The sequence below is a fragment of the Bison bison genome, unplaced genomic scaffold, assembly GCF_000754665.1.
Source record: "Bison bison bison isolate TAMUID 2011002044 unplaced genomic scaffold, Bison_UMD1.0 scf7180017864335, whole genome shotgun sequence".
NCBI classification, from domain to species: Eukaryota; Metazoa; Chordata; class Mammalia; order Artiodactyla; family Bovidae; genus Bison; species Bison bison.
Genome location: NW_011494907.1, coordinates 922,100 through 931,735, shown reverse-complemented (window position 1 = coordinate 931,735; position 9,636 = coordinate 922,100). Strand labels below are relative to the sequence as shown.

Genomic DNA, 9,636 nt, shown 5'->3' with positions numbered 1-9,636 from the left:
GGCTAAGATTAGTGACCTTACTTCTTGATTCTCAGCTTCAGTAAATCATTACCAAAAGTGCAAGTTGAAGGTATCTGCCTTTGAAGAGATTATACACTGGATCTTTCCTAGCCTTGACGCTTCACTAACAGGACGATCACCTTGAACATACTCTGAACTCAATAAGTATCCATGTAATGAAACTCAATTTAATATTGTATTTTTAAGTACAGAAATAATAAAAAAACTTTGAAATTATGGGTTTTTCCAGTACTTTATTTGTATTTTCAAATGCCCTGGCTCTTCAAGTTGTGAAAACATAATAGATATCTAAGAAGCAAGAGATTATTGTCCTTTTGACTATCTGTAAATTTTCTCACAAAAAGAAAAATGGATGTTAACTAGACTTATTACAGTGATCAATTTTCAATATGTACAAATATCAGATCATGAAAAGCAAAAGAAAACCAGTGCCCTTACAACTACACATAAGTGTGTTATATAGCTTCAGCCACAGTGAATGGAGGACAAGTCTTATGAAGTTGTGTGAGTAGAGAAAAATTACAACAGAAATTAACTAAAGACTGGATTCTCGGTAGTCCGGAATGGCAGCATCCAAGGATGTTTTCTAGGGGAACAACTGAGACATTCATTTGTGTTTAAACAAAAAAAACCTCACTGCCAGGAGAATGAATCTTTCAGCTTTCAGTCATGCCTAAGGCAAAGTAGATTTTCTGTTTTTACTCTCTTCAAAATTAAAGCCACCTAAACTCACACACAAATTTCCCCAAATTCAAATTGTGGGTTGTTCTGATTAAACCAAGTTTCCCTGCTTTCATGTTACCTGCTTTCTAATTTGAGAACTTGTGCATGTATGTATGTGATTATTTCACAAATTAAAGAGAATTTAGACTATGACAGCACTGAAGTATTCAAGCAACTCAGCCTACTGTTTCCTCCTTTAACCTCTTCTGCAAAAGAAATTCAATCCCAGGAGTATTTTTAAATTTAAGAGTGCAGTGGAGGATGACAGAACAATTGGCAGTCAGGACATTCCAATTCTCTATTAATCAAGGACTGTCGTCTTCTTCAGATCAAGGCGGAAACACACCGAGAGTTTCCGTGAAGAGCGAAGGCTCTGTTGACACAGAGAGCTCCACCAGTCCTGATGGTAAGTTTCTGAGCTATTTGAGTCACCGAAACCACAAACCTGGCGCACTTTCTCTGTGTAATCTAGGATTAAAGGAGCTGGTCTATGAATCAGCATGTTCAGTTTGAACAGGGTAAAGTTCAAAAACTGCTTTCTACTGGGAATTGGCAAAATTGACAGCCCCTTTTTTTAAAAAATAGCAAAAAAAAAAAAAAGCACGTGCTTCAGTTTACTCTTACTTCATGGCACCAAGGGAAGAGTGGGTCATGCCAAGGCTAAACTGAACTGAAGTCCAGCTGGTGAACTCTATGGAACTACTCAGCATTTAGAGGAGGCCTGGCTTGAATCTGGGCTATTCTTAAAATTTCATGACTCCACCTCACTGTATCACATCACATGGCTTGGCCAGAAACATAGTGAGTCTTTAAAAGCACTTTATCAATTTCCAAAAACCTTTCTTTGGTCATGTCTCATTTTGAAGGCATCTAAAGACTGTGAGCCTCAGGAATATTATCACCTTGCCCCCGCACAATGACACTGGAGACCCTCTGAGAGATCATCATTTGCATTAGAAAAAACAGCTATTTAGGCACACATGATTTCTAAATATTCAATTCCATTTGCCCACAGAGCTTAGGAGAGCCAGAATTGTTGGTCAGTTTTCAACATGTATATATAAAATCTTGCAGTTTGGGTTGATAATGACCTTGAGAAAATTTCAGCCACTGTTAGAAGTTACTTGGTAGTTTTAAACAGTTTCCTATACCATGCATTCCACCCTGCTATAGGCATGCCCTCACCTTCGTGGACTCCCTTAATTATACGCTCTTTTGCAACAACTGATTTTTAATTTAATTTTTTTTAATTATCCAATTTTAAGGGTTACTTTCCATTCATAGTTATTACAAAATATTGGCTATATTCCCCATGTTCTACAAAACATCTTTGAACCTATCTTTGACTACTCAGTGCAAACTGATTATTTTTTTAACCCTTCCCTGGAAGAGGGCATGGCAGCCCCCTCCAGCATTCTTGTCTGGAGGATCCCATGGACAGAGAAGCCTGGCAGACTACAGTCCATGGGGCCACAAAGAGTCGGACACGACTGAAGCAACTGAGCATGCACATGCGTTATCTAGGAAAATAATATTTTTAAACCCCAGATTTCATCCATTAAAGTCACTCCATGTTAGTCATACTCAGCCGAGTGAAACCCTCCCAGCCAGGTTGTGACACTATAAACATGATTTTTAACTAGGTCTCTACAAATCATCTTCTGAAAAATACCAAGGTAATGCAATTCTCACTAAATAAAAGGGGCATAAATGTGTTAAATCCTAAGGTTCAGTCCTCACTATAGAGTTTACTGAGCACAAAGTCTCAGCTATAAAAAAAAACATAGTTAACATTGCTCATCAGATGCTTTTCCTATTAACACTTATTAATAGATTTTAGAACTAGGGACCCTTGAGTTGGAGGAAGGAACAGATAAGGAACACTCTCCTATATTTTATTCTGTACAGCCCACACTGAGATGGTCAACCTTACAGTAACTCTGTGGGCCAGGATGGAAAGTGTGCACAGTGTTCGTTTTTATGGGCACCCTTGCTGTATCTGGCCAGTTTACACCTGGGGTAAAGAGTGGGCTCACACATGGTGAGAAACCAAGGAGTGTTTGCAGCAGGAACAGAGAGACCTGCTTTTAAGACCTTCCTCCTTGAGAGTTGGGTGGGCTGCCAACCAGCCATTCCCTCTTTCAAGTCTCTTTGGAATGGGAAATCCAGCCCCGCCACTGTTTTAGCCGAATCAGGTTTTTGTGTTCAAGAAAGAGAGATATGGATGATTGATTTTGTTCAAACAAATGAAGATTACCCAAATGAGAACAGGTTACACATCCAGAGCATGGGTGTCAGCTCTTATCGATTACGTTTGGCCAACTCAAAGGCAGGAGGGAAGCGGGGAACTTCTATCTAACAAAAGGGAAGATTTCAAAGACCCTTGACAGGAGGTTGTTTGCAAGAGGAAGCCAGATGGGTTAACCAGAAATGGCTGGTTGGTTTGAGAAGATTTGGTTTTCCCCCGTTGGCCCTGTGTTGGGAGCATGGAGCAAACCACAGGGAAGCTAGCAGTCACTGAAGTTCTGAGCTGCTTGCTGCAAAGTTTTGAAGTCAGAATTCTACTGCCAAATATGGTCTGGCCATTGTTCATCTGTATATTAAGTCTCTCGGTATATAATATGGGCTTTGATGCTTTAGCAATACCAATCTAATTAAACCTACTGACCCTTGAAAATTTCCAGAGTGTCTGCTGTGCCTGTTCTGGGCTCCTTCTGGACAAAGACATTAATTATGTGTGCTATTTGTATGCAAATACGTACATAGACTAATACACACAGCAAAGTAAATGCACATGTTTTATCATTGCTGTGTGATCTGGTTAGATGTTTTGCTTTTCCGTTTCATGGTGTCCACTGCACGCATTGGCAAGTTTTCAGGGTCGGTTTTGAATTTCAAAATTGAGAACCTGGCAAACCCAGCAGGCCTACTAGCATTGCTGTTTCAGAGGGAGCCGCTTACCTCTCTGTGCATGGATGATCTGGTTGGCTTTGTTTTCCCTTTATTTTCTTAGACATCTATTAAAGCCTTTGCATTTACCTAAGGAGTGTAATGTCAACCCCCAAATCCGGTATGAAATGAAAACAGCTCCTACAGTTTAGTAAAGAGGCAATTCTGCCCTCCCCATCCCCTGACCAGTAAAAATCTACAAGAGTGGTCCCCAAATCTTGAATGAATGAATGAAAACAAATTGAAAAGGGGTATAAGATAGGAAGTCAGAAATGTAGCGATTCACAGGCCATTGTAATATATTTAAGAGGCTTGGGTTTAACAAACATTTAACCTTTTTGTTTTCCCTTCTGGTTACAGTTGACATGAATTGTCAGGTTGAGAGTGTAAATGACCCAACAGAGAGTCAGCAAGAAGATTAACTAAGGTAAGTTGCCTCTGTGGTGAGATTTCCAATTGATTAAATGGGCCAGCCATAGGAACTGTTTGTAAAAGGCATGTTGGATTTCCCTCAGTTCTATCAAGTCCCACAGCACGGCTCAGGCTAAGCTTTTAAAATCTTTATGCCAAATAACATATTATAAGGAGCTAGGATTAGCCCTAGAAGCTCATCATCTTTAAAAGAAAAAGATAAGCTACAGCATCTCCAGATTGTGCAGTACCCTGGTTTTCTGAGCTTTGACAAGAAAACAATTTTTCCATCTAGCTCACACCCTGGCTTCCTGGAGTGAACAAATTATTGCAGCAACCCCAAGCTGATTCTGAAGTATTGCTTTTCCAGAAGCTACCTGCTGAGTTGTTTAGTATATCTGTTTTTAAGCATAACACTAAATCTTTGCCCTGGAGAACGTAAAAGGCATTTGAGCATGCTTGGGCTGAGAGAAGCCCGCCTTATGTTTTGTCCTCTTACCCCACTACCTGTGGACCTTCGCATCCGTACAAAGGTTTGTTGAGTTGAATGAGCCCCAGGACACACCACAGGAAAATAAATGGGACCAGATGATGTTTAGGAGATTTTCTAGACCAACATTCTAAATCACTCAGCCAAGACTAAAGTGTATCTAGAATACTGAGTGGTCTGTTACCCATTTTTGTACCTGAGGGCTGGTGAGAAGAATGAAAGGAAAGAAACCAGGTTTGCTATTCTGATTCCTGGCTTAAAACACTTAGCTGTGAAAAAATCCTATGGGATAAGTGAACTGTGTGTTACCTGGAGCTACACACAGATGTGTTGACGTCCTTGCCTTTCCCCTGTGGCTTCTTCCCATATCTAGAGTTGCACTATTACAATCATTTTATGTAGAGTTATGTGTATATGGTGGACTAACTCAAGACTTTTAGCCATCACTGATTTTGTTGGACACCTGGTTTCACACAGGGTAATACAAGAGGCAATCTTACAAATTAGACAATAGGCAATACAGCTAGTAACATTAATAAAGTCATAGTACAGCAGAGATAGATACAAAGCATAAACCATTTGGAAACAAAGGAGAACAAATTAAAACAATGATTAGTATAAATAGTTGTAATCTGGTTGCAGTAAATCATCAAGTCAACTGAAGAAAAAAGACACAGCCCAAAAGTTGAGAATTATGTCTCACTCAATGACTCTGTGTGGACTTCAAGCCCAGAGTAGCTCTGAAGGGCTGCTCCAAAGAGGTAAGGGAGCAACCAGGATTTATAGGAGTTTTGCAACAAAGATCAGGTAGCCACAATACCAAAAGATTACTGATAATTAAGGAAAACCAGATACCTCGAATTAATGAATTTAGTGCTTTTCTGTATATGGGAAGATGCAAGAGTCTGGGCTCATTAAAATCACTCCTTTGCTAAGCACCTAGCTGTCTAGGGCTGCTCTCCTGTTCTTCCCCACCTTCCCCTCAGTGCGCTGTCTCCATCCTGAGGGCTCACTGTGGGAGTCACAGTGTCTGGCAGGCAACATTTTTCCTTCACAGTGCTTCCCCTTGGTCAAAATCTGACCAGCCGTCGGAGACATTTCATGACCAATTTTGTGGCACAGTGCTAGGAATGGCTCATTCCTAGACCAGACAGATATTCTGTTGATAGGTCACTCAGTGTGTTATTTTTTTGGATTAGGTCCTGTTGATGATAATTAAAATTCTCTGGATTGCTTGCATTACTAGTCTATTATGATCCAGGAAATGTTTTCCCCTGTGGCTTCTTCCCATATCTAGAGTTGCACTATTACAATCATTTTATGTAGAGTTATGTGTATATGGTGGACTAACTCAAGACTTTTAGCCATCACTGATTTTGTTGGACACCTGGTTTCACACAGGGTAATACAAGAGGCAATCTTACAAATTAGACAATAGGCAATACAGCTAGTAACATTAATAAAGTCATAGTACAGCAGAGATAGATACAAAGCATAAACCATTTGGAAACAAAGGAGAACAAATTAAAACAATGATTAGTATAAATAGTTGTAATCTGGTTGCAGTAAATCATCAAGTCCACAGAAGATCTAACTGGAGAAGCCAAATCCTAGAAGGATCAGGTAGAGAGAAAAAGATGTTTCATGTTCGTTTACAGAAGTGTACTTTGTTAACTTGTTGAGGGCCATAGCATAAAAGCATGTTTTTTTTTTTTTAAGAAAACAAAAATTAAGAGTATATTTCCCCAAAAAGTCATAATATCACAAATTATATTTATCAGTTAATTAATTCCTGATGATCTGGGTGAAATCTTCAGGTTTTCCATTAGAATTTTGTAACTTCTTACCCAGCTCAGTGATATGATCTAAAAGTGATCAGAAACTTCTATTTGTCAAAAAGCCTTTCTATGAATTTTCTTGAAGACCTTCATTTTTATAGAAGCATCAAAGTAAAACAATGATTGGCTTTAAGTAGCAAGACTTAAAAAGGCTTGGTTAAAGATCAAATTATAATGCAATTGACAAGAAACTTGGATATTGCTGTGACATATAAGATTTTAAGATTAAAAACTAGAATTTATGATCAATATTATACCAGGGTATATCAGATTTTTAGGAATTCATATATATTTTAGGATATCTGTATTAATGACATTTATCCACAGAATATAACCTAAGGTTCGTCTCTAATCAGTTGACAACGTTTCTCAAGTAATTTAACATACCATAAGCCTAATTAGTCTGATATTCTTCTCTGAGATGCCATAGGGGTCCTCTGAAGCCTTTTAAAGTTAGCTGGAGATGTTAAATAAAACTTGATAGGAAGTTTGTCAAAAATAACAAAAAAAGTTTTAAAACACTTGGTCAAATAGGACCACAGTGACCACGTAACCAAAGTTGACAAAAGATTTCAAAAGTAAAAACAGATCACTTAAAGGCACAGAAACTCACACAATCTGTTACCAATGCCACACTCCAAGAAAACTTTATTCTCCTAACAGAGAGAAAATGAAACTCCAGTCTTACACCAGCTTACTTTTAACAACAAAATCCATCTACCTTACTAAATTCAATCTAAATTCAACCAGTCCTGACCATGCACAAAACTCATTTCTCAGGCTTATTTTCCACCAACTTTCTGTATGCTTATTATTTTGTCCCCTATTTTTTCCCCATCTAGAAAGAACCAACTTTGGGACAAAATTATTTTCTTTTCCCTTAAAAAAACACAATTCCATCTTTCGTACCTTCTTTTGTTCACAACACTCATCTTACTTTCCAAGTAAGCAATTATGAACTACCTTAGTGTTCTGTTTGGCATGGCAAACAAATATAATAATTTCTAAAAACATGTGCTTTCTTATAAAAATATCTCAGTGTGGCACCAAACATATATATGAATAGTTCTAAATATCTTTAGCTTCTCTGTAAAGCGAAGAGGATGTTTCAGTATCTTACTTGGGAATGACCTAGCTCTTCAATAAGCTTCTACTGTTTAACTTAATTTAGCACAATTCTTCAACTTACCAAGTCATATGGAGAGATTATTTTCAAGCAGACATTCCTAAAGCATAATTATTTCTAAAGAGTTTACCCCCAAAGCTTATCTTGTCTCCCTTATAGTGTATTTATAAGAATTTCATCATACCAAGTTAATTTTTATTGTTGACAAACTCTGTAACAGAAATAAATGTATTGACCTGCATTAAACCTAGGTAAAATAAAAGACAAGTCTTTATTGATTAAACCATCAATCTTAAGCTTGATGCCAGATGTTAATTTAATACTGAATACTTTCTAGATTGTTTGAACCTAAAATTCATTCTAGCCTGCTTTTTCATATTTAGAAATATTTAGTTCATAAGCACTTTAAACTAAACAGAGCTCTTTTATAAGTTTAATTTTGATAATATTTTCCAGAGGTAGAGATGTCTCATATGTGCAATGTGTACAGAGAGAAAACTAGGGCTTTCATAGCTTCAGTTTAAAAACTTAGTTATGAATCAGATATTACAATGTACATTTCAGTTCAGTTGCTCAGTCGTGTCCGACTCTTTGCAAACCCATGAATCGCAGCACGCCAGGCCTCCCTGTCCATTACCAACTCCCAGAGTTCACCCAGACTCACGTCCATCGAGTCAGCGATGCCATCTAGCCATCTCATCCTCTGTCGTCCCCTTCTCCTCCTGCCCCCAATCCCTCCCAGCATCAGTCTTTTCCAATGAGTCCACTCTTCGCATGAGGTGGCCAAAGTACTGGAGTTTCAGCTTTAGCATCACTCCTTCCAAAGAACACCCAGGACTGATCTCCTTTAGAATGGACTGGTTGGATCTCCTTGCAGCCCAAGGGACTCTCAAGAGTCTTCTCCAACACCACAGTTCAAAAGCATCAATTCTTCAGTGCTCAGCTTTCTTCACAGTCCAACTCTCACAATGTACACTTACTACTTTATAAATAACAGTTGAAATACATTAAAGTTGCATGCTCAGATGAATAAGGCTTCACTAGTCATGGAAAAGTGGAGAAGGCACTGGCAACCCACTCCAGTACTCTTGCCTGGAAAAATCCCATGGGCAGAGGAGCCTGGTAGGCTGCAGTTCAGGGGGTCACTAAGAGTTGGACACGACTGAGCGACTTCACTTTCACTTTTCACTTTCATGCACTGGAGAAGGAAATGGCAATCCACTCCAGTGTTCTCGCCTGGAGAATCCCAGGGACAGGAGCCTTGTGGGCTGCCATCTATGGGGTCACACAGAGTCGGACACAACTGAAGCGACTTAGCAGCAGTCATGGAAAAGACTTTAAGATTGGCATTTGTTCTTGATTAAGGAGGCTATGAAGTGAATTCTGGCCGAGAGACCCTTTCCAGCAGTTTTGAAACTAAGCAGGACCTTGTAGGGCCCTTTGGGTACAAATCCTTTCCCTGTCCCTTTCTTGTTTGTAGGAAATAAGCTTCCTTCAGCCTTCTTGACTCTTCCCTGAGTTCCAAAGAGCAGATTCAAACAGTTGCTTGAATCAGGTGATGGGCCAGTGTACCGCTTGTGACCTTAACTCCTCCAGGGTTTGCTCCAGAGTAGTTTCAGCTCCTCTTACCATGTCTCAGGTTTTCTCTCTGGTGGTATAAGACTACCATGGGCGCTCATGTCCCCAGCAGAGCAAGCTTTAATTAAAATGAATGGATTTTCCTATAGAGACAGCTACATGGCATGATGTCTTTGCCTCCACCACTCCTGTAAGTTTATTAGTTGCCTGAGAAAGCCATTGCCAGCCAAGAGATGTCCCCTTCTTCAGAGCTGAAAACTCTCATGAGATTTTGGGTTTATTCTGACAGATTCTATTATGATAGGCAATTCAAGGAAAAACATAGGCAATCCAACCCTACTCAGTGTTCTTGCAACTGAGCAAAATCTTCCCAGACTTTCAACTGAGAATAAAACCCCTGAGTGTCTAAACTGAACAAAATCTTGCCAGTGCCTTCGCTGAGGATAACCCCAGGTACCTCTTCTTGAAACTAAGTTTCAAGGATAATCTACTCCTCCAAA

General features: G+C 39.1%; 1 long non-coding RNA gene across 1 annotated transcript in view; it reads left to right on the top strand.

The window, feature by feature from the left end:
• The first annotated feature begins 1,070 nt into the window (after nt 1–1,070).
• LOC104998740 overlaps nt 1,071–9,636 on the top strand; it is an 18,033-nt gene continuing 9,467 nt past the window's right edge. Inside the window, exons 1-2 of the long non-coding RNA XR_826501.1 lie at nt 1,071–1,150; nt 4,054–4,120. This is a non-coding gene — a long non-coding RNA (uncharacterized LOC104998740). The remainder of the gene's footprint in view (nt 1,151–4,053; nt 4,121–9,636) is intronic.